Genomic DNA, 25,956 nt, shown 5'->3' with positions numbered 1-25,956 from the left:
TGTCAGTGACTTGGGACAGGTCTAAAATTTGCAGCTTTTATTTCATCTTTGATATTTTATATGGTTGAGGAAGTTGCACATGTCTTAATATTTTCTTCTACTGCCTGTGTTCTGTATCATTCATATGTTGGATTAATAACCTCTGTTCGAAAATCAAATTCAACACTGAACCCTGTATAACACTGTGTACCCACAGTAGTCTTTAGGTCAATTCATGAATCTTTACAATATGTCTGTGCCATTTTTACTTGTCTTATATTACACTAAATCCTTGAGTGTGTTGGCTTTTTGAATATGTTTTTGGCATATGTGCTGAAAATTTTCAAGGCTTTCTATTTCTGTAATCCAGAATTTGTAGTTACTTCTTGAGGAAGTGAGCTGAAGTTTTAAGTGTATTCCAGAGTTTCTCAACCTTAGCACTACTGGCATTTGGGGCTGGATAGTTCTTGGTTGTGGGGGCTGTCCTGTGTGCTGTAGGAGGTTTGACGGCATCCCTGACCTCTACCCATGCAATACAGTAATATCTGCCCTAGTTATGACAACCAAAAATGTTTACAGACATTGCAAATACTCCTGGGAGACAAAGTTACCTCCGGTTGAGAACCACTAGTTTATGGTATACAACGAATGGCTTTTGGAGTCCACTGTGGGGCAGTGGGTTAAGGATCTGGGATTGTCTGTGGCAGCATGGGTTTGATCCCTGCCTTGGAGCAGTGGGTTAAGGATCCAGTGTTGTTGCAGTTGTGGTGTAGGTCACAGCTGTAGCTCGGATTTGGTCCCTGGGGGAGCTTTCATATGCTGTGGGTGTGGCCGTAAAAAATGGTTTGGAGTTCCTGTCGTGACTCAGTGGTAGGGAACCCGACTAGTATCCATGAGGATGCGGGTTTGATCTCTGACCTTGCTCAGCGGGTTAAGGATCTGGTGTTGCTGTGAGCTGTGGTGTTGGTTGCAGACGCGGCTTGGATTCTGAGCTGCTGTGGCTGTGGTGTAGGATGGCAGCTGTAGTTTGGCTTCAAACCCTAGCCTGGGAACTTCCATTTGTCACAGGTGTGGCCCTAAAAAGACCAAAAAAAAAAAAAGGGGGGGGGGAATTCCTGACATGGCACAGCGGAAATGAACCCAAGAAGGAACCGTGAAGTTGCATGTTTGATCCCTGGCCTTGCTCGGTGGATTAAGGATCCAGCGTTGCCTTGAGCTGTGGTGTGGCTCACAGATGTGGCTCAGATCTGGCATTGCTGTGGCTGTGGCGTAGGCCAGCAGCTATAGCTCTGATTAGACCCCTAGCCTGGGAACCTCCATGTGCCCTGGGTGTGGCCCTAAAAAGACAAAAGGCAAAAAAAGGGGCTTTTGTTATTATAAGAAATGAATAAAGAATAAACATTTGTTGAGTACTGACTATAGGCCAGTTCCTGCACAAAGCCAAGTGTGCAGAGGAAGCATTCTTCAATGAAAACATATAGGTGAATAATAAACATAGGAATAAGATACTGTGTGATAAAGGCTATAATAGATATAAAGATGAGGGAACGGTTACCTTTGCAAGAGGGAGGTCAGCAAAAGCATAAAAATGGGGGAGGTGAGATATTTGACTTTGGCCTTGAGGGATGAGTAGGAGTTCACCAGAATGAGTTTGTTAACGGCTTTTGGCTTTCGTAACAGAGAAGTCATCATGAATGAAGGTTAAATGACTCTACATTACTACCTGCCTTGGGCTATGCTTCTTGTCCCAGCATAGTTATTATTATTAATTTATTTTGCTGCACCTGCAGCATATGTAAGTTCCCAGGCCAGGGACTGAATCTGTGCCATAGTAGCAACCCTAGCTGCTGCAGTGACAATGTGGCAGCAGCCCTTAACCCACTGCACCACAAGAGAACTCCCCCAGCATCTTTATTAACTACATTCCTTTTACTCTAAAAAATGCCATAGTTAGAATGGTTAATTACATGGTCATTCTGGTAAGGGCTTGGAGACTTGAAAGCATGTGGGCAAATGATGTATTTGTAATTGAACACAAGTCCCTGTGCCCGATACACAGTGAGGCCAAATAGCACCAACTCTTAGGAGTTTGGAGCAGACAAAGGTTTATTGTAGGGCTATGTAAGGGGATGGGTGTCTCCTGCCCAACAAACCTTGAACTCCCTGAAGAGTTTGAGCAAAGCATGTTTAAAGGCCAGGTGAGGGAGGGGTGAGGTTGGTTGTTGCATACTTCTTGGTACTGGAATCCTTTGTTCTTGCAATTATCAACATAGGTCAGGTCACGACGTTTCTGTAAACCTCCAATAAGACAAATGTTATTCTCTCTCCTGCACCTTTTTATAGCTATGTGAATGGACTCTAAAAGGTTGTAGCCTTGAGAATAGGCCATCCTATATATTTCAGGCTATAGGCAGCATTCTTTTCTTGAAGCAAAGGCAATAGAATGTAAAGGCTTGGAACTACAGCCCTAAAGGGGTTCTAATACCCTTCCACTCCCTCGCCCACGTTCCAAGTCTCAATATTTACATTTTACAGATGAGGAAACTGAGGCCTGGTAAGGAATCCAGGCTCCTGGTTAGAGAGTTCAAAAAAAGAAAAGAAAAGAAAAAGTGAAAAACATTTCATATGGAGTTGTATGTGTTCTTCCCTACTACAGATTTGAGGTGTAATGAGTCTTTTTTTTTTTTTTTAATTTTGTAATGAGTCGTCTAATGTCAGAGTGTAGTTTATGGATACAAAGACATATAGAGGGTGACTGGAGATGAAGTTGGGACCAGATGTGTAGGGTCCTGCAGAGTCTTGTTATGTTATATTACAATGACTAGACTTTTGGTGGACATTCTAGGAACCATTTCAAAGGTTCCACATGAAGAATGTGATAGGAAGACAGCCCCAGTTTCTGGGTCCTTGAGACGTTTCAATTAGATCCATATGGTGTGTGCTTCTCCCAAACACTTCCTCTTAGAGAAAATAGTTCCATGAGAAATTATCCTTGACCAAGTTTTGCTTGGTTACATCCAGATATTTTTACTGAGCCCAAGCTGGTACTGCTTGCCACAGAACAGGCCAATAGATCAAGAGATGATGTGTTGGGACAAGGAATAGCAACTTTATTTAAAAAAGTCCACAGACCGAGAAGGTGATGGAATAGTGTCCCAAAGAATTATCTTATCCAAATAGACTTCTTTTATACTGAAAGGGGAGGGAGTGTGGTTGGTTGGTACAACTTCTTGTTCTTTGTTTTTTTTGGGGGGGGCACACCTGTAGCATATGGAGTTCCCAGGCCAGAGATCAGATCTGAGCTGCAGCTGTGGCCTATGCCACAGCTGCGGCAATGCCAGATCTTTTAACCCACTGTGCTGGGCTAGGGCCAGGGATTGAACCTGTGTCCTGGTGCTGCAGATCCTGTTGCACCACAGTGGGCACTCCTGTTGCAACTTCTTGGTGCAAAAATCCTGCTGTCCAGGTAGGTCTGGTCACAGTATTTTATTATTATTATTATTATTATTATTAATTTTTTATTTTTAATTTTAATGGTGTCATATGGAAGTTCCTGGGCCAGGGGTTGAATTGGAGCTGTAGCCAAGGCCTTCGCCAAAGTCACAACAACACCAGATCCCAGCTGCATCTGCAACCTACACAGCAACTTGGGGCAATGCTGGTTCCTTAACACACTAAGCAAGGCCAGGGATTGAACCCACACAGAGAGGACAGCAGGTCCCTTAACCTGCTCAGCCAATTCCCTAGTGTTCTTGTAAACCACCCACAAGGGACAAGATGGATATTATCCTCTATTCTGCAACTTTTTATCTCTATGTGAGTGGAAAAGTGTTAGTCCTTTTAAAGGTCAAGCCTGGGAGGCAGAGCCTTGTAAAGGACTATCACCTATATTTCAGGCTTTAGGCAACATTCTTTTACAAAAGTACAGAGCCAGCATGGCTAAGCAAAGGTAACAGGGCACAAGGGTTGGAGCTAAAGGAATAGGTCCAGTATGGGGTCAGGTTTATTCTTCTGTGTTACAGTACTGTTCACAATTGTGTGACTTTCAACTGAGTTTCTTTAAGCAATGTGGACACTTTTAGAGGGTTTATGTTAATTTTCTTCCTGACTTATGTATGAAAAAAGTTTTGTCTGTTACTGAAATTTGAATGTGTGGCAACTATGAGAGAGAGAGAGAGAAACAGAGACAGACAATAAATCGAATTATCTAATTTTGTGGTTGGCAGAATCTAGCCTGCTGCTTGTTGTTGTTTATAAAGTTTTATTGGAACAGAGCCACAGCCAATCATTTACTATTGTCTATGGTTGTTTGAGTGCTACAAAGGCAGGGAATAGTTGTGACAGATGCCTATACACTGCAGTGCCTAAAATCACTACCTGGCCCTTAAGAGAAAAGGTTTGATCCAACTGAATAAGATAATTTTTTCTCATAAAATCACTAAATCACTCAAGTATTTTTCACATCTTCACTCAGGTGAAGATAATTTGCAAACAGACTAAATTATGCTGTTTTTAGTATATGTATTTGTTCCTGGTGGGGCTTGTGTTTTCAGTCTTACAGTAGAAATGGTGTAATTCAAGATTTTACCTGAGAGAGCCATAAAGGTCTAGAATTTGGCTTTTCGGTCTTCCAGGCAGTCTTGAATGTACTCATTGGATCTGTTTCTTTTTTTTTTTTTTTTTGTCTTTTCTAGGGCCGCTTCCCGCGGCATATGGAGGTTCCCAGGCTAGGGGTCGAATCAGAGCTGTAGCCACCGGCCTATACCAGAGCCACAGCAACGCGGGATCCGAGCCACGTCTGCAGCCTACACCACAGCTCACAGCAACACTGGATCCTTAACCCACTGAGTAAGGCCAGGGATTGAACCTGAAACCTCATGGTTCCTAGTCAGATTCGCTAACCACTGAGCCATGACGGGAACTCCTGGATCTGTTTCTGAACTCACAGGGAGAATGGCCAGGCTGACAGGCTGTGTGCATGGTGGGGTTTGTGCATGATGGGGCTCACTCCGTCCTCGGAGCCCATGACACTGCTGCCCTGCTGGCTGTGGAAGCATTTCTGGCAGCTTTTCTTTTTCAACTCTAGAGTCAAAGGCATGAAGGACAAATCTATTCCATATCACACTTTCAAGGTTTTTTTTTTTTTTTTTTTAAGAAAAGTGTTGTTTTACATGAACTTGTATGTGGGAGGAGATTTTTAGCTTTTAAAAATACAAAAGGAAAAAGAGGTAGGATTTGGTTGGCTTAGTGCATTTCCGCTTCATAATTCTCTGGTCTCCTCTCATTTTGATGGCCATGTTTATTTGTTTCCTGCCTTTCAGAGTGACACTTGCACTCCTGATTTGTGTCAAGCTGCATAGTGGTGTTGGGTAGAAACCGGACCTTTGGAGAGACAGCCAGGGACAGCTAGCTGTTAACCAGAGACAGTGTTAATTAGAATTGGTGGCCTCCTGTCCCCCTTTCCAGATCTAGACTGGATAGCTCAGCTTTTTGTGGGATGTGGCTGCTTGCCTTCAAGGATTCTCCAATAAAAGGAGAGCAGTTACCGTAGGACACCAATTCAGATAAATGAAGAATGCTTTTTAGTCCTTTGTGATCCTGGATTTGCCCCTTGTTCTTTCTTTGTGAAGTATTCACATGAGGGTTTTCTTCACCTCAAATGCGTTCCTTTAAAGCCCCCTGCTTGGAAATTTTCTGGAAATTCTTGGTATCACTTAAAGTAGCTCTGTCTTGTGCTCTGGAAAGTTCTTGTTGCTGATTGCCAGTAGCTACATCTTTGAGTTAAGGAGGCTTGGCCAGATTGGTGAGATGAAGAATTCCTTCCCAGCAAGAAGGAGCCACACGTGAAGCCATCTGGGCTGGGGCACCAGGTCACTATAAATGCTCTGAAGACTGACACCCTAGATCTTGGTCTGCCTTTCTTCTCTTTCCTCCCACTTCTAAAAAATTAGTAGACTTTATTTTTTTAGAACAGTTTTGGATTTACAGAAAAACTAGGCAGCAAGTACAGAGAGTTCCTGTGTACGCCCTACTCCACCCCCACAGTTTCTCTGTAATTAACATCCTACATTAATGTGGTACATTTGTTACAATTAATGAACCAGTATTGACACCTTATTATTAACTAAAGTATATGGCTTATTCACATTACTTCAGGTTTCATGTAATGTCCTTTTACTCTTCCAGAATCCCATCCAGGATACCGTATTGCATCTATTAGTCTTGTCTCCTTAGGCTCCTCCTGACTGTGACAGTTTCTCAGACTTTTTTGTTCTTGTTTATGAGGACTTTGACAGTTTTTTCCCAAGTTTTATTGAAGTATAGTTGATTCCCAATGTTGTGATAATTTCTGGTGTACAACAAAGTGATTCTGTTATACATGTATCCACATCCATTCTCTTTCAGATTCTTTTCCCACATAGATGATCACAGACTATTGGGCTGAGTTCCCTGTGTGATACAGCAGGTCCCTGTTGACCAGTCATTCCATTTGCCTCAGTGTGCATATGCCAGTCCCAAAACCCTAGTCCACCCCTCCCCCACCACCTGTCCCCTTTGGTAACCATAGACTTTGACAGTTTTGAGGAGTGCTGGTCAGGTATGTAGTAGGCTGCCTCTCATAGGCATTTGATAATTTTCTCAAGATTAGTCTGGGGTGATGGGTTTCGAGAGGGAGAACCATAAAGAGCTATTTTCATCCTATCATATCAAGGGTATATATATATATATCACCATGATTTATGACTGTTGCTGGTTAGCATTAATTGCCTGGCTACAAGCAGTGATTGGCAGCTTTTTCTACTGTCAAGCTTCTCTTTCCCTGCCCTTTTCATGCTGTGCTCTTTGAAAGGAAATCTCTATATGCAGACCACATTTAAGTACTAGGGAGTTATGCTCCCTAGTTTTGTTTTGTTTTGTTTTGTTGTCTTTTAGGGCCACACCCAGGCGAGGGGTTGAATTAGAGCTGCAGTGGCCAGCCTACGACACAGCCATGACAACAGCAATGTCAGGACCTACACTACAGCACATGGCAACGCTGGATCCTTAACCCACTGAGTGAGGCCAGGGGTTGAACCCTTGTTCTTATGGATACCAGTTGGTTTGTTACCAGCAAACCACGAAGGGAATGCCTACATTCTATGGTTTTATTTATTTATTTATTTTTTACTTTTTAGGGCCGTGCCTGTGGCATATAGAGATTCCCAGGCTAGGGGTTGAATCAGAGCTACAGCTGCCAGACTACACCATAGCCACAGCATATTCTGTGGGTTTTGACAAATGCATGCCATATCCACCATTACTGTGTCATACAGAATAGTTTCACCTCCCTGAAATGGCCTGTGTGCCACTTATTTATTTCTCCCCTTTTCCTCCCAAACCATTGGCAGCTACTGATGTATTTGCTTTCTCTATAGTTTTACTATTTCCTCCTTCCATTTTAAAAATTATTCACATTTGAAACTCTGAAGTGAGTTTCCACTGAGGATGGCCAGCCATTCAGAGCTTACAATCATTATTCTGCTGCCCTGGTGAAGCAAGAGTTTAACTAAAGGACCAACACCACCACCCCCACCCCCATGCTGAAAAGGCAGCTGTGTACCAGTCGCTGAGCTTCTTAGGCAGGAACTCTGATCAGGGAAGGTGAGGGCTGGGACTGCTTGCACAGGAAAAGCCTTAAGACCCGGAAGTCTGTATTGTATAAAAGTTACCCAGGACTGGAGTTCCCGTCGTGGCGCAGTGGAAACGAATCTGACTAGGAACCATGAGGTTGCGGGTTCGATCCCTGGCCTTGCTCAGTGGGTTAAGGATCCGGCGTTGCCGTGAACTGTGGTGTAGGTTGCAGATGCAGCTCGGATCTGGCATTGCTGTGGCTCTGGCGTAGGCTGGCAGCTACAGCTCCGATGAGACCCCCAGCCTGGGAAACTCCATATGCCATGGGTGCGGCCCTAGAAAGACACACACACACAAAAATATGTTACCCAGGACAAAGACCTGGTGCTCAGACTTTGGAGGTGACTCCTCTGAGCCTGCACCAGTGCTGAATAAACCTTGCTATTCCGCATCTCCGAGTGCCATTTGTCTCATTCTGCTGCCATGGTTTCTGCAACACTGGGAGATAAAGGAAGGTGGGCCTCTCTTTGGATTAAAGGAGAGGATGATTATGATAGCTAAATATATTAGCTTCACTTCTCTCTCTGTTGCAGTCTGTGCTGTTGGAGCCATTATCCTTCAATAGTAAATGCATTTGGAGAAGGGAGGGATAAATTGGGAGTTTGGGATTAACAAATATACACTACTATATGTAAAATAGATAAACAACAAAGACCTCCTGAATAGCATATGGAACTATACCCATTCTCTTGTAATAAACTATAATGGAAATGAATCCAAAAAAGGCTATATATCTATATCTAAATATGTAACTGAATCACTTTGCTGTACACCTGAAACACTGTAAGTCAACTGTACTTCAATGTAAAAAAACATGGAGAGAATATTTGTTCAGACTTCCTGCTCAGCCTGGATTGGGAAGCAGACCTGCCCTGCCTAGGTCGTAAGGCCTTGTTTTCCTCAGCCTAGGGTGGGAATCCCCATTGGAGGCCCTTTATCTTTGGTTGTGGACTGCCTCCCATGGATCCTTATTTATTCCTCTCTCAGAAATTTTGAATTGGAGACAGGCAATCAGGCTGGTTCTTGCTGGAATTCTACAAGGTGCCACCTTGGGAGCTAAGAGAACACTTCACCTCTGATGGCTGGATTTCCAGCCTTTGTTCCCAGGGACTTCCTAAGGCCTGGCTCCCTTGGTGTCTGTGAGATGCTTTGAACCCCTTAACAAGTCACCTGTGTTTGCTCAAGCCTGTTCGTTCATGTTGGTTTCTGTTACTTGCAGTGAAGGAGCCCTACTGAAATGATTTGTGTTTTGATTTGGTCTTTTCCTCTGCCAGGTGATGTCCTGAGTGTGTTTGATGTGTCAGACTTAGACTGATACTGAAGTGTTGTAAAGGCCCTAGTGGAAGTCTGTGTAAAGGGCAAAGCAGGGAGTGATTGAATCTACCCCTGGGGCAGTAGGACAGAGCTCAGGACAGAGGTGAATCTGTCAGGTGGGCAGGGCATTCTTCATGGAAGATGCTGTCTGAACAAAGACCTGGAGTCAAGGAATGGAATCATCTTAGGATTTGCAGGCTGTTTGACCTGGGTGCGGTTGAGCTGGAGCTGGGACTCTGGGTGTTGTCACGCTTTCTGAGTCCTTTTCTGAGGCCCTTGCTCCCATCTCCCAAGGCTGCTGTAGTCCCATAGGGAGATTCTCCGGAGAAGCCCTGTGTGTTGGTGGGGCAGCCCTGGATGATGTGAGGCCGACTCTCCAGGGTCCTACTTCCTGGAGTCACATTACTGATGTGCACAAGTGAATAAAATAATGCAAGGTGACAGGCTCACATTGTTCAGAACTAATGCTTTTGGGGAGGCTTGAAATAGATTTCTCAAAATCTAAATATTACAGTAAAAGAGATATTTAACAACGTATATTTAGTCTGTATATTTCTCTCTCTCTCTTTTTTTTTTGTTGGTCTTTTTTAGGGCCTCACCCATGGCATATGAAGGTTCCCAGGCTAGGGGTTGAATTGGAGCTGTAGCCGCCTGCCTACACACCTACCACAACCACAGCAACGCTAGATCCAAACCAAGTCTGTGACCTACACCACAGCTCACAGCAATGCCAGATCCTTAACCTGCTGAGCAAAGCCAGGGACCGAACCCACAGCCTCATGTTCCTAGTCAGATTTGTTTCTGCTGTGCCATGATGGGAACTCCTAGTCTGCATATTTCTTAATGGGGGCTGAGGCTTATAGTAAAGCTGTGTATTAAACAAGTGAAGTAAGTCAGAAAGAGAGAAACAAATACCATATATCACTTGTATGTGGAATCTAAAATATGACGCAAATGAATTTATCTACGAAACAGAAACAGACTCAAAAGACATAGAGAACGGACTTGTGGTTGCCAAGGGGAAAAGGGGTGGGGGAGGGATGAACTGGGAGTTTGGAATTAGCAGATGCTAACTATTATATATAGAATAGATAAACAAGGTCCTATTGTATATCACAGGGAAGTACATTCAATATTCTATAATAAACGATAATGGGAAAAATATGAAAAAGAATAAAAACATTTATTAAAGAGAAGAGTTAGGAGTTCCCTTTGTGGCTCAGCAGTAGCGAACCCAACTAATATCCATTAGTTTGGGTTTGTCCCTAGCCTTGCTCAGTGGGTTAAGGATCCTGTGTTGCTGTGAGCTGTGGTGTAGGTCACAGACACAGCTTGATCCCGAGTTGCTGTGGCTGTGATGCGGGCTGGCAGCTGTAGCTCTGATTTGAACCCTAGCCTGGGAACTTCCACTAAGAAGCAAAAAAAGAATAAAGAAAGAAGAGTTAAAATATGCAAAAAGATAAGTGGCCATTTTTAGGGATGAGCTGGGTAGATGAATCAACAAAATTGTGTTCTTTAGCAAGAACATAAAAACCCATGGATTCTGGTTTGGTTAACTGGAAAGAGCAAGGGAGATTAATAGATGCCTGAGAAGTAATTAATTAATCACGGATTTATAGAGCTTTTATGTTAGGGGAAAAGGTGATTGTGAAAGTGTCCATTTCAATTTTTAAGAGTATTTAGTGGAATAAACATTTACATTTTTATTGCTCTGATTAATATGCTCTGTGATGATTGGCGGACTAGGGGGAAATGATCATTTTTGGAGGGGTGGTAACAGACTGTGAGTCAATTTAGAGGGGGGTTGGTTTGTGAAGAAGGTATAGGATATCTCACTTCTGCTCTGCTTAGGAGAACAAAGCCATCATAATGTTGGCTTGTTACACTTCACCCCTTTGATTTTAGAGCCGCGAGGCTGGCCACTCACTTTAAAACCTGCCACATGCATCCAACCAGGAAGAAAACCCAAGAAGGAGTGTTTTATGGTTACTCTAGAATTGAGGAACTATGTGGGCAAGAAGCTGTATAAAATATGCAGGCAGGCTCTTGCATGTTGACTAACTTTGAAACATTCTAGAGTGTAGGCTCTCTGAGTAGAACTCAGTAGCAATGTGTGTTTTAGACTTTTTGATAGAAGTTGAAACAGGCCAATGAGAGAGCGAATAATTTCTTATTGTTATTGATTGACTTACTAGAAAAAGTGCTGGATCCATGCTGAGATTTTTTTTCCCCCAGCTTTATGAGATATAATTTACATACATGTAACATTGTATAAGTTTCAGGTGTAAAATGTGATGACTTGATACATGTATATATTGCAAAATAACTGCCACGATAAAATTAGTCAATACATCATCACATACATAATTACATGTGTGTGTATGTGTGTGTGTGTGTGTGTGTGTGTGTGTGTGTGTGGTGAGAACAGTTAAGATTTACTCTCTTGGCAACTTTCAAGTATGTAATACAGTATCATTAACTATAGTCGCTATGCTATACATTAGATCCTCAGAATTTATTCATCTTATAAATGGAAGTTTGTACTTGAGGTACTGACTAGTACTTGGAATATTTGACCAACATCCTCCACTCTTTTTTTTTAATTGGAGTATAGTTGATTTACAATGTCTTGTTTCTGCTGTACAGCAAAGTGATTCAATTGTACATGTATAAAACACTCTTTTTTTTCTTCTTCTTTTTAGGGCTGCACCTTCAGCACATGGAGGTTTCCAGGCTAGGGCTTGAGTCAGAACTTTAGCTGCTGGCCTACACCACAGCAACAGCAATGTGAGATCTGAGCTGCATCTGTGACCTACACTGAGCTCATGGCAACACCAGATCCTTAACCCACTGAGCAAGGCCAGGGATTGAACCTGCATCCTCATGGATGCTAGTCAGATTTGTTTCTGCTGAGCTGTGACGGGAACTCCAAAACATTCTTTTTCATATTCTTTTCCATTATGTTTTATCACAGGATATTGAATATTGTTCCCTGTGCTATACAGTAGGACCTTGTCTATCCATTGTGTATATAATTGTTTGCATCTGCTAACCCCAAACCAACATCCTACATTCTTTCACTTTTTAGCCCCTGGCAACTATCAATTTCCTTTATGGGTTTCTATGAGTTTGGCTTTTTAGGTTCCATGTATAAGTGAGATCATATAGATTTGTCTTTCTCTGTCTGACTGACTTATCGTGATGCCCTCAAGGTCTGTCTGTGTTGAGGGGACATTGTGTGGTTGATCATCAGAGGATTTGAGGATGGGAGTTGGGAGGGGAGAGGGTATGGTTAGAATAACTGCAGAGCAGGACAAATCTTATTCATTATATCCCCCCCCACCCCCGAGCCCCCTGTTCTCATTCAACAATTATTTATTAAATGCTGTGTTCAAAGCGATGTGCTGGGTGCAGGTGTGGATTCAGTGGAAAACACAATAGACACTTCCCTGAATACAGGGAGGGCAGATGTCCAACGGAATCTTCTGCAGTGGTGGACATGACCCATAGGTCTGCTGTCTAGTATGGTAGCCAGTAGTCATGTGTGAGTACTGAGGAACTGAATTTTTCATTTTAATCCATTTGCATTTTTTTTTTGGCTTTTTAGGGCTGCACCCTCAGCATATGGAAGTTCCCAGGCTAGGGGTTGAATCAGAGTTACAGCTGCTGGCCTACACTACAGCCACAGCAGCACGGGATCCAAGCTGTGTCTTCAACCTACACCACAACTCACAGCAACACCAGATGCTTAACCCACTTAGCAAAGCCAGGGATCGAATCTGCTTCCTCATGGCTACTGGTCAGATTCATTTCTGCTCTGCCACAATAGGAACTCCCAGGCGTATGGAACTTTCACCATAAGGCTGGCAGTTACTGCCCTGGGAGAAGTGGTAGAAGGCTCAGGACACCTCTCCTGTCAGTAGCTTCAAGATGATCTGCCAAAGCCACCACACCGCCTTTTTTGGTAAAGTTTAATGGGACACAGCCATGCCTCTTTGTTCGCTATTGTCTGTGAGTACTTTAAAAAATAATTATAGTTGATTTACAGTGTTGTGTTTCTGGTGTGCAGCAAAGTGATTCATATATATATGTGTGTGTATATATATATGTATAGATATATGTAGATATATAAGTAAATACATATATAAAGTGTGTGTGTGTGTATATTCTTTTTCAGATTTTTTTTTCCATTATAGGTTATTACAAGACATTGAACATAGTTTCTTGTGCTATACGGTAGGACCTTGTTTATTTTATATATAGTCGTGTGTATCTGTTAATACTAAACCCCTAATTTATCCCTCTCCCCGTTTCTCTTTTGTTAACCATAAGTTTGTTTTCTCTGTCTGTGGTCTGTTTCTGTTTGGTGAATAAGGTCATTTGTATTTTTTTTTTTTAGATTCTGTCACATATTAGTCATATCATATCATATTTGTTTTCTCTGACTTCACTTAAAATGATCATCTGTAGGTCCATCCATGTTACTGCAAATGGCATTATTTTATTCTTTTGTATGGCTGAATAGTATTCAGTTGTATATACGTACCACATCTTTGTCCATCCAACTGTCGGTGGACACTTAGGTTCCTTCCATGTCTTGGCTGTTGTAAATGGTGCTGCAGTGCACATTGGGGTGCATGTGTCTTTTTGAATTAGAGGTTTCTCTGGATAGATGCCCAGGAGTGGGATTGATTGGTCAAATGGTAATTCTAATTTTAGCTTTTTAAGGAACCTCCATACTGTTCTCTATAGTGTCTGCACCAGTTTACTTTTGTCAGTGGGTACTTTGGTGTTCCGTCCGCAGAGTTGAGTAGTCATGGCAGAGACTCTGTGGCCCATGGAGCTTAAAATAATTTACTTTGGGGCTCTTTCCAGAGAAAGTTTGCAACCCCTGTTCCAGGGTCTCTGCTCTTGGCTCTGAGAGTCCTGAGCTTGTGTGTCCTTCCAGATCCACCTTAGATGAAGGCTCAAGTAGGGGGTGCATTGCCAAGTTCCCTGCGGGTATTGCATTTAATATGAACCCTGCTTTGGTGTCCTGAAAGACTGTGCCATTGTGATGAAAAGGATCAGAGGAATGGCCCAGGTGTGGCAGACCTTGAAATGTTTTCTGATGAAGGAGAACATGTTATTCTGGACCTTGTTTGAAATGAGAGCCTGATGGCTTACAGAATGATTGGAAGAAAGGAAGTGGGGGCCCTTTAATTCATGAAGTGGTTTAAATTGACGTGGAAGGTAATTGAAGCATGCTATAAATATTGGTAAGGCTTGGGAGACTTATGGATGCACTTGAAGGAAGTGACATTTTATAGTGGGAGACCAAGCAGTATTTTGGCAGTACTACCTCTTATTCCACCCACAGTTTGTTTGCTAAGAACAGCAGGGGTGGGGAGCACTTCTGGAGTCCTGGCCTCTGAATTTGACATTGTCTTGTCCCTTCTTGGAGTCCTTGTCCCTCTCTTGAGAGGCTGGGGGTGAGGACACTACTGGTTGCCCTGACCTCTCCAGGGCAGCGGCTGCTTGATTTGCTTGGACTATGCTTTTCAGTGCCTCCAACTTCTCAGATTTTTTTGACTGTGCCCATGGCATGTGGAAGTTCCCAGGCCAAGGATCCAACCTGTGCCACAGCAGCAATTGGGCCACAGCAGTGACAACACTGGATCATTGACCCACTGAGCCACCAGAGAACTCATCACATGTTTTTTAAGGGTGTTAAGGATTTTCCACTTGGTGCACTGAGTTAAGAATCCCACTGCAGCGGCTCTGGTCACTGCGGAGATACAGGCTTGACCCCAGCTTGGTGCAGTGGGTTAAAGGATCTGGTCTTGCTACAGCTGTGGCATAGGCTGTAGCTGCGGCCTGGATTCAATCCCTGGCCTGGAAACTTCCATATGCTGAGAGTGTGGCCATTAAAAAAAAAAAAAATTAAGAGTGTTAGGTAGTTGGTTTCCAAACTGCTACACAGAGTGGCGGCCATCCAGGTAAATTGATGTGAGGTTCAGATACGGCAGAGTAGCACTTGTTTGCCTGGGATGTGGAGAATGGCCCTTGAAAGAAAAGCTGATGTGGACACCAAGGGTCTGTGGAATCACAGCACCCATTTGACTGGAAATTACTGGGTGCCAGAGTGGCTCTGCTGAGTCAGTGAGTCACTGTAGGAATGTAATTTGCATTTTTTGCTAATGAAATAATTTGCTGAGAGGAGGAGATTTAGTGCAAAGTCCTCCCTCCCCTCTCCTTTTTTTCTTTTAACCTTGAGCTGCACCAGCCATAGCTTTCATTAGCCACAAGAGTCATTGAGTTAATGGAATCTTTTATTTTCCATTATGCTTGTTCTCTTTCCCAGGACTCATCTCTAGGGACCTCAGAAACAGCCCCACCAAACAATGCATAAGGCCAGAAACCAGATCAAGAGGGTGTTTTTTGAAATAATGCCATTTGCAGCAACATGAGCTTAGAGATTATCATCCTAAGATAAGTCAGTCAGAAAGAGAAAGACAGGAGTTCCCTGGTAGCCTAGTGGTTAAGGATTTGGCACTGTCACTGCTGTGGCATGGGTTCGATCCCTGGCCCTGGGGACTTTTGCATACCGTGGGTGTAGACAAAAAAAGAATTGGAGAAAATGAGTACCATACGATATCAATTATATGTGGAATCTAAAATACAACATAAATGAGCATATCTATAAAACAGAAACAGATTGATTGGCATAAAGAACAAACTTGTGGTTGCCACAGGGGAGGTCTGGGGGAGGAAAGATTGGCAGCTGAGGAATAGCAGAAGCAAACTATTATATAGAGACTGCAGACACATCAAAGTCCTACTGTATAGCACAGGGAACCATATCCAATATCCTCTGATCAACCATAATGGAAAGACATTATATATGTGTATAACTGAATCACTTTGTTGTACAGCAGAAGTTAACACAACATTGTCAATCAACTATAATTCAATAAAATGTTTTTAAAAAGAGGGTATGGAGTTCCCGTTGTGGCTCAGCCGTTAATGAACCTGACTAGTATCCATGAGGACGTGGGTTTGATCCCTGGCTTCTCTCAGTGAGTTAAGGATCTGGCGTTGCTGTGAGCTGTGGTGTGGGTTGCAGACGTAGCTTGGATCTGGTGTTGCTCTGGTTGTGATGAAGGCTGGTGGCTCCAGCTCCAATTTGACCCCTAGCCTGGGAACCTCCATATGCCATGGGTGTGGAGCTAAAAAGACAAAGTATAATAAAATATAATAAAAAGAGTATTCTGGCTGAATGCCATCATGTTTCCTTCCATTGAGAATACTGTTTAGAAACTAGAGGTCTTACTGCTAAGATATATCCCTTTTAGTATAAAGGAGAGTGGTTGTAGAAATGGAGCTGTGAGAGACCACCAGAGGCCAGGGCCTCCACCTGAAGAGGCCATATGAGCCCTCAAAGTACTTTCTTCATCAGCCTCTAGGGAGGTTTCTGGTAGCCCAGTCTGTAGAAAGGAAAATCAGTGTCATTAAGAATCTTGATGAGTGGTATTGTTGGAGGATAGAGGGAATGAAAAATGCCCACTGAACTGGGAGGATATCTTGAGACAGAAAAGCTAGGCAGGCAGCTCCATGTAATCAGTAGACCACTTTATTACAGGGTCACTGACTCCTAGGTTGGGATCAGATCAGGCAGCTGATCTGGAAGCATTCACAGCTGCACTGCATACCACCCAAGGGCCATTGGGTGGTTATTTTAAAGATAACCTAGGGTCTGGAAGTGGGCGTTCAGAAACAGGATGTGCATTCCTAAGTCAGGTTTTACAAATAGGTAACTGGTCTCATGGGCATTGGACATATGTCAGCAAAGGTCTTCATGACTGGGGACTAAGAGAGCATGCCAGCCATCTGGTCCTAATGATTATTGAACAATATTAACTACAAAGCCCCTGATGACAGAAGAGTAATTTACATCTCCGTGTGGTCCCTGGGTAAGGTCAGCAGGAGGACAGGAGGAGCTGCATGGGCCCAAGATGGCATCACTTTTGCTAACAGCCCTATTGCTGTGTTTTAAGGTTTTATTCTTTTACGAGATCTCATTCTAAGCTAAGTGAGACTTCTCTCAAGTTTCCTAATGTCAGTGCTATGGAATGGCTCTTGACCAGGCTCCTCTCTCTGAGGGATGCTGTTGGAGAAGTGATTTCAGGGTTTTCTGTTGGTTACAAATTGAGAGTGAAGTGAGAGCCACAAATGACCAAGCTGCTTGCAGTGCCCCAAGGGGAGCTCCTCATCTTCCCTCCCATCTCTGATCCAGATCAAGATCCTCTGATACTGAAAACATATCCAAACTTATGGGAACAGAGTATTCTGTCAAGCGATTAATCATCACAATCCAGAGAATCATGGATGAGTAGAGGCAAGCAAACTCCCTAAAATCGTAGAAACCAAAGTCAACATTGGTGAGTTCCTGTCATGGCACAGAGGAAGTGAATCCGACTAGGAACCATGAGGTTGCAGGTTCGATCCCTGGCCTTGCTCAGTGGGTTGAGGATCTGGCATTGCCATGAGCTGTGATGTAGGTTATAGACACTGCTCGGATCTGGTGTTGCTATGGCTGTGGTGTAGGCCGGCAGCTGTAGCTCTGATTAGACACCTAGCCTGGGGACCTCCATATGCCATGGGTGCAGCCCTAAAAAAACAAAAAACAAAACAACAAAAATAAAGTCAACGCCGGTGCTTAACCTCATCCTCACTAGGGAACCACAGCCAATACAGTTTAATAGGTCCTTTACACAGTAGAAATGCCTGGCGCCCAGGCTAGTCCCAGTGCCTCCAAGTCAGCTGATAGAACAAGTTATCAGGCTGCAGGTGGAGGAGAACATGGTGGTTCTTTTAGTTATGCTGGAAAAATAAGAAAGTAACACCTCCTATGTGACTTATAATATGTTATAGGTTATCTTGTCCCTGTAAATCTCTGCCTTACCAACCTCCTTGTTTCTCAGACAACCTGCTTGAGCATCGTTCTAGAGGGATGCTCTAATGTCAGAGCCCTCCAGAAGCCTCCTCTGATATGCAGAATAAAATAGAATCTGAGTTCCTCACCTCAGTTTTCAAGGCCCTTTGTGATTTGTCTTCTGGGCATCCTTGCAAGTCAGTTCCCAGCACTTGCACGCGCTCTCACCTACTCCTGCCACACCCCCTTTCTCCTGCTCTTTTCCAGCATACCCAGTCTGCTCCTGATAAGGAGCCTAAGCTCACTCTTCTCATCGCACAACAGGCCAGTAAATCAGGAGATGAGTTGTTGGGGCAAGGAACAGCAGCTTTGTTTTATTTATTTTTTTGGCCACAGTGTGCAGCGGCTTGATGTGAGTTAGTTCCCAGAGCAGGGGTTGAACCTGGGCTGCAGGGGTGAAAGCTCTAAGTTCTGACCACCAAAGTACCAGGGAACTCCTAGGAATGATGACTTTAATTGGAAAGCTGGCAGACTAGTGTCTCAGAGAACCATGGTCTGTCAGGGTGAATCAGGCTCCTTTTCTACAGAGGAAGGGGAGGGGGTGGGGCCCACTGTGATGCCAACCAATGGCTGATCGGGACCGCAAACAGCTGTGTGTCTGCCCCACCTCTATTCCCCTCCCACCTCTGCTTTTGAATTTATTGGCAGGAGCACAGTATTTCTATGAGCTGACATACTTCACCACTTCCTTTCAGTCTCTGCTCAAATCCTCCACATAGACAGGCCTTCCCTGATCACATGAAGATAGGATGCTCCAAATGGCAGCCTTTTTCACTTTCTGACACTGTATTTTTTTTTTTTCCAAAGCGCTTACTGACACTTACCATTTTTGTTTATATGTCTGTAATTTCTTTCCTCTCACTAGCACGTAAGCTGCCTGAGGCAGGAGTTACCTGTTCTGTTCACTGCTCCATCCCCTGCATTTAGAAGAAAGCCCTGCAGTGACTGTAAACATAAGTTTAGGGAAACATCATTTAATGAAATCAACTGGAGACCGAAAGTTCAAATATCTGGTTCTTGTTCTGGTCCCTCTACAAACTATCTGTGAGACAATGGGACAATTTACTTAAATTTACCAGGCTTATGTGTCATATGGGTCAAATGGAATGAAAAGTATCTCCCCACTTTATGAAATGACGAAATGACCTATGAAATGAGTGTTGGATGCTCAGTGCTGGTTTGGGGCCACAGGACCCTTTCATGGCAGATGAACCATTGGCTCCATGTTGCTTTTACCCTAGTCACAGACCCTCGAGTGGGTACCTGGCATTGCATCTGGGTGTGACCTATGACCTAAGTGGAGACCTTTCAATAAATTATGACATCAGTAATTCAGAGGCAGGCTGTGTAGTTTCCCTGCTTCTGCAGGGGATTGGGAGAATGGTCTGCTTCCCAGAGCCATAAAGGTTCTTTTGACATAAAATCCTCTACAGAAGTGGGTTTGGTAGGCAAGCTGCCTTCAGTGACTTGAGTGGCAGTTCTTCAAAATCAGGTTTAACTCCAGGGAGTTCTCCATTAGCCATGGTTGATGACCTAATGCCTTCATTGTCCCCAACAGGTGCAGCCTCTTTTGTCCCTGAAATTGGAATCCAGTCTGCTCATGGTTAGCTGAGTGTGGCTGATCTGGTTCTCTTTTCTTTCCATTCAGAGAGGAGTGGCCAGTAGAGGGAGTGGGCAGGGGGTTCAGGGTGGTCCCCAGATGAATGAACTGGGTTTCGAATGATTGGGTTTTGAATGAACTAGGTTCTGCTGACTGACTGGTCTTTAATTGGAATAAGTACCCTGGGTAAGATGCAGAGTCAGTGAGGTGAAACTCTCCCATTCTGGTGTAAAGTCTCAGGCATAGTAAAAGTACGAAAATGTCCTTAGTGATGGAGAATAGGCTTTAGAGAGCTTTATTCCCTGGTGGTGATGGTGGTGATAATAGATAAATGAGGACAGTGATAATGAAGGCTCGAGTTTTTGTTTACTGATATTCTCTCTGGCTCATCAAGTAACTTGTATTAACCTCCTCTCCGTGTGTGGTGCTGTTCTGACCTCAGAGGGATTCTTAATCAAGTAACATGGCTCTGAAGGAGTTTCCAGTTTAGGTGGCAGAGAAAGTCATGTAACTAATGATGGTGATGATGATGATGATGATAATAATAATAATAAGCCAAACACCTTCCCATTTTTTCAGCCCCATTGGTCAGCTGTGGGCGGGTTGATGAAAGTGGAATTAATTCTGACTGAGCGTGGTAGGAGCAGGTGGATCATATATATTTTATGAAAAACAATGTAAGAGGTGGTTGGTGGGAGGGTATGAGAAATTTGAAGAACCGAGTGAGAGGAGATTAGCTTTCCATGATGTGGACTTTTTGTTTGCTCTTGATTGGCAAATTGAGTGGTAGACTAAATAGGTGGCGTGCCCAGCCACCTGCCCTTCGATATTTATGTCTTTGAGCACACTGTCTTCAGTGTGTTAGTGAAATCTCAAACAGCTTAGTGGAGTGCCCCCCCCCCAAACTCATGTTACCTCCATAGGAGGTGCTCAAAACTCAGCGTGGGAGTTTCCGTCGTGGCTCAGTGGTTAACGAATCCGACTAGGAACCATGAGGTTGCAGGTTCGATCCCTGGCCTTGCTCAGTGGGTTGAGGATCTGGCGTTGCCATGAGCTGTGGTGTAGGTCACAGACGCAGCTTGGATCTGGTGTTGCTGTGGCTGTGGTGTAGGTCAGCAGCTGTAGCTCCGATTAGACCCCTAGCCTGGGAACTTCCATATGCTGCAGGGCGCATCCCTAAAAAGACACAAACAAACAAAAAACCCCCCACAAAACTCAGGGTGGACCTTTCCTGTTGGTGGAGAATACACACCTCTTCATTCCTCCCTTTCTCCTGTTTCCCCCTCTTTGAAGGATGGGAAGAGGGGGAAACAGGAGCTATCACTTAGTTCTTAACCAGACTGCCTGACTAAGAAGGTCCTGGAGATGGTGTAATGGAGATTTCAGACCAGATTTGGAAAATATCATTGATGTCTTGGATTCAGTTGATATTTACTATCCATTCTCCTGTCTCATTCGGCTTTCATCTCATAATCAAGATTAGCCACCCTCAGGCTCTTTGATGTGGTGCCTTGTGGAATGCCATGCCTCTGACATGTTGAGGAGTTTGGTGTCGTCATGTGACTTGGGGATCAGGAAGTTACAACTGGTGTGTGTCCAGTATGAGATCACAAACAGGTGCCCCTAAAAAATAAGACCAGGGAGTTCCCTGGTGGCTCAGCAGGTTAAGGATCCAACATTGTCACTGCTGTGGTGTGGGTTCAATCCCTGGCCCTGGAACTCCACATGCTGTGGGTGTGGCCAAAAAGTAAAAAATAAAAAAGAGCAGGATTTTTTTTTTAGGATAATTGCTAAGTATCTCCTTGATATCTTATTTGATAATTTCATTTATATATATAATATATATGTAGTGCTTGCTGTGTACCATGTGCTGTTCTAAGCTTTATACAAATAATAACTTATCTAATCCTCATAAGAGTCCTGAGAGGTAGATACTTTTCTTACCTAATTTGTTTGTTGCTTATTTGTTTTGTGCCCACTATAGACACTTTTGTAGTTACCTCTAGACAAAATTTTTTTTTTTTCGTCTTTTTGCCATTTCTTGGGCCGCTCCCTCGGCATATGGAGGCTCCCAGGCTAGGGGTCGAATCAGAGCTGTAGCCCCCGGCCTACGCCAGAGCCACAGCAACGCGTACGCCAGAGCCATAGCAACGCGGGATCTGAGCCTCATCTGCAACTTACACCACAGCTCATGGCAACGCCGGATTGTTAACCCACTGAGCAAGGGCAGGGACCGAACCCTCAACCTCATGGTTCCTAGTTGGATTCGTTAACCACTGCGCCATGACGGGAACTCCTCTAGACAAATTTTTTAGGAGAAACCTCAAAACTGGAAAATTCTGTCCACTCACTGATACCTCCTCTTCCTCAGAAAATGAGGGAAGTTTCACCTTTGCTTGAGCTCAGTGGCAAAGCACTGGAGGCTTCCCTAGACATAGATTTTGACAAGGTCAGACCAGGTTGCAAATTTTGACTCAGGCTCGCTAAGAGAAGTCTGTGATGAGTGGGAGCGTGTGGACACTCTGGCCTCTGTGTCCTCTGCTAGGGATTATGTGTCCCCAGAGAGGGGACTGTTCCCCAGTCTCCCAGGAGGACCTGGTGACCTCGGAGTGGCTTTGTTTTGGCCTCAGTGTCGCGGTCGCAGTGGATTGTGTTGCATGGAGACCTCGGAGCAGGTGTTGGAGGAACAGTTGAGATTTTAATCTTGTTTTGGGTATGTTTGCCCCTTTCAAGTTAGTTTAATGATGTGCCAGGTAGGGCCAGCCAGTGTGTGGATTTCCCTTTGAGAATGTGTGTGTTTTTCTAGGGCCCTTGGTGGCAGCCTAATCTGATCTGATCTGCCCCGTCAGTCACTGGGCTTGTTCTTGCATTTGTGCCTGCGACTAATTGCCAGGCCCACCCTGTCCTTTCTCCCCAGCCCTGAGGTCTGCCCCCTGGGTGGCTAGGATGCTTCTGCTGAGGGTTTGGTTTCCTGCAGGGCTGGGAGGGACCAGATCCCATACTGGGGAAGGTAATCAAGCAGTAAAGCTAAAGCTGGGTGTGAGAGGGCTGATTAGAGGGGGTGTGGATGACCCAGGGAGAGAGTGAGTGGGTCAGCTGCCCGCAGCAGCCAGAAGAGGCAGGATGACTGATCTCTCCCTGTGAAACCCATCAGCCCTGGTGCAAATTCTTTGAATAGTCCTGTTTGGATTTCTCTCTTTGATCTCCTCTCTTTCCCACCTCATGGGTGTTCACAGCCTGAACAATCCATTGAGGAGAAATTACTTCTGGACAGCTGAGTCGACTGGTTTTAGCAGACATCCTATCTTTGACTTCCAGCAGATGTGGTATTTATGTGTGTGTGTTTTATATATATATACACACACATACAAACATGTATATATATGTGTATAAGATACACACACACACATATATATAGGCACTGGAATATTACTCAGCCATAAAAAGAATAAAGTAATGCCATTTGCAGCAACATGGAGGGACCTAGACATTATCATCATTATCATCAGTTGAACAGGTATTTCCTGACCAGTGCATGCTCCCATCCCACACCTCTGCTTAGAAGATGTTTTAAGGCTGAGGAGGCTTGGCACATTTAGTGTGCTCTTATCTTTCAGAGAGAGGCAGGATGGTGCAGGACTTAGGGGCAGATGGCCTGGGCTTGTAACGTCTTTGCTGCTGATGGGCTGTGTGATGCTGGTAAGAGAGAGACCTTCTGTGTTTCCTTGTCCTTAGAAAGGGGTGACAACAGTACCTACATCAGAGGGTTGGGCAAATCTTAGCAAGTGTTATTTTCTCTACCTTCCTGTTCTTCTCCAAAGATGAACCATGAGATGGTGGCAGGGATTGTTGTTGTAGTTGTTAACCTTTAGATAACTTCATGTTTATTTTCTATTTATGTATTTTCAGGGTTAATTTTAAAAAATTTTCATTGGAGTATAGTTGATTCACAATGTTGTATTAGTTTCATGAATACAGCAAAGTCAATATGTATACATAGATCCATTCTTTTTGGAATTTTTTTCCCAGTATAGGTTTTTATAGAATATTGAGTAAAGTTCTCTGTGGTATACAACAGGTCCTAGTTAGTTATTTTTTTATATATAGAAGTGTGTATGTGTTAATCCCAACCTCCTAATTTTCCCCTTCTCCCCATGTTCCCTTTTGGTAGCCATAACTTTGATTTTGAGATCTGTGAGTTTGTTTCTGTTTTGTGAGTTCATTTGTATCACTTTTAATTAGATTCCACATATAAGTAATATATGATATTTGTCTGACTTCACTTAGTGTGATAATGTCTGGTTCCATCCATATTGCTGCAATTGGCATTATTTTGTTCTTTTTATGGCTGAGTAATATTCCACTGTATATATGTACATCTTATTTATCCATTCCTCTGTCAATGGATACCTAGGTTGTTTCCATGTCTTGGCTATTGTAAATAGTGCTGCAGTGAACATTGAGGTGCATGTATCTTTTTGAATTATGGTTTTCTCCGGATATATGCCTGGGAGTGGGATTGCTGGGTCATATGATAATTCTGTTTTTAGTTTTCTGAGGAGCTGCCATACTATTCCATAGTGGTTGTGCCAATTTACTTTCCCAGAAACAGTGTAGGAGAGTTCCCTTTTTTCCACACCCTTTCTAGCATTTATTACTTGTAAACTTTGTGATGATGGCCATTCTAACTGGTGTAAGGTGGCACCTCGTGGTTTTGATTTGCGTTCCTCTAATACGTAGATGTTGAGCATCTTTTCATGTGCTTTTTGGCTATCAGTCTGTCTTTGGAGAAATGTCTATTTAGATCTGCTCATTTTTTGATTGTTTTTTTTTTTTAATATAAAGCTTCATGAGATGTTTGTATATTTTAGAGATTAATCCCTTATCAGTCGCTTTATTTGCAAAGATTTTCTCCCATTCTTTGGGTTGTCTTTTTTTTTTTTTTATGGTTTTGTTTGTTGTACAAAAACTTGTAAGTTTAATTAGGTTTAAGAAATGGGTGAATTCTTGGAAATGAAACTTACTTTTGGAACCAAAGCTAACTTCTTAAAAAAAAAAAAAAAGCTGGGTTGATATAGATTCTCTGTTCTTTAACCATAGAATGAGTAAATGTACCCACAATGCTTCATCCGTATCCCAAAACCTGGTGCGGCTGACTGCATTATAAGAACCTTACCAAACTGCATTGCCATGGCACCTCTGGAAAAGAGCAAATACAGGCTCTTGTTTTAAATTCTGACTTGTTGGCTTTGTAGTCAATTAACTAAACTGCTGATACAGTGCAATCTGCACATGGGATCCGACTTCATGTCTGCATTTGGAAATGTGATAAGGACTTCTGGAAGTTCTTGTTTTACCCCTAGACAGGCCTTGAGGCACAGCGGTGGTGGAATGGTTCAAAAGAAAATTAGCTGGTTTTCTGCTTTTTTAGATGTGGGCATCAAGATTCAGAGTGGATAAGCCCCTTGGCCAAGGTCACAAAAGGGAAAATCAGTGGCTCTCAAGATGTGGTCCTGGGGTTCCCTGGTGTCTCAGTGGGTTAAGGATCTGGCATTGTTACTGCTGTGGCTTGGGTTCAATCTCTGGCTCTGGGAACTTTTGTGAGAACATCTCTCAGCTGAGGCAAAAAAAAAAAAAAAAAGGCGTGGACCTACCTGTAGCATCAAATTCTCTGGCTCCACCCAGACCTCCTGAATCTGAGGAAGGGACTTGTGTTTTAGCAGTCTTCCAGGAGATTCTGGTGTAGCAAAAATTTGAAAACCCCAGATCTGGTCGGATCTCCTGCTGCCAGATCCCACCTCTTCCCTCTACGCTGTGTAAACCCCTAGGGAAAAATAAAGGATATTGTGATCCAGGGACAGTGGAGTTTAGGGCCTGACTTGGTTGGGTATTCGTGGAGAAAGCTGCTTTTGATTCTGACTACTTCTTTGGTCTGCACAGACCAGCTTCTCATCTCTCTCTCCATCCTGGTGGGCACCAGGCTGGGGCAGCCCACCCATCTTTGCTCCAGAGCTTTAGCCAGTGTCAGAATCCTTTTCAGTGACTTGATGGGTAGGTTCAAGCTTTGTGTAGGTAAAGCAGAGACTTAAATCAAGACTCAGCCCATCTTGGAGTTCCTATTGTGGTGCAACAGGATGGGTATGTCTCTGTAGCACCAGGATGCAGGTTCAATCCCTAGACTGGCACAGTGGGTGTTACCCCAGCTGTGGTGAGATTGCAACTGCAGCTCGAATCTGATCCCTGGCCCGGGAACTCCATATATCTTGAGGCGGCCAAAAAGAAAAGAAACAAACAAACAACTCATTTTGTCTCCAGGATTCCCAGGTAAATTCCCTGGGTTGTCAATGGCAAGGATAAAAATGAATTGTGAGCATTCAGATGGGTCTTGATATTTTACAGTTGAATTAAAGTAATAATT

General features: G+C 43.6%; 1 protein-coding gene across 1 annotated transcript in view; it reads left to right on the top strand.

Moving 5' to 3' along the window:
• OSBPL10 (oxysterol binding protein like 10) overlaps window positions 1–25,956 on the top strand; it is a 327,444-nt gene that overhangs the window by 70,265 nt on the left and 231,223 nt on the right. The gene's annotated exons all lie outside the window — the stretch shown is intronic.

Source organism: Phacochoerus africanus, chromosome 1, assembly GCF_016906955.1.
Source record: "Phacochoerus africanus isolate WHEZ1 chromosome 1, ROS_Pafr_v1, whole genome shotgun sequence".
Classification (NCBI taxonomy): Eukaryota; Metazoa; Chordata; class Mammalia; order Artiodactyla; family Suidae; genus Phacochoerus; species Phacochoerus africanus.
The sequence above is the reverse complement of the archived record's forward strand: the minus strand, read 5'-3'. Positions and strand labels throughout refer to the sequence as shown.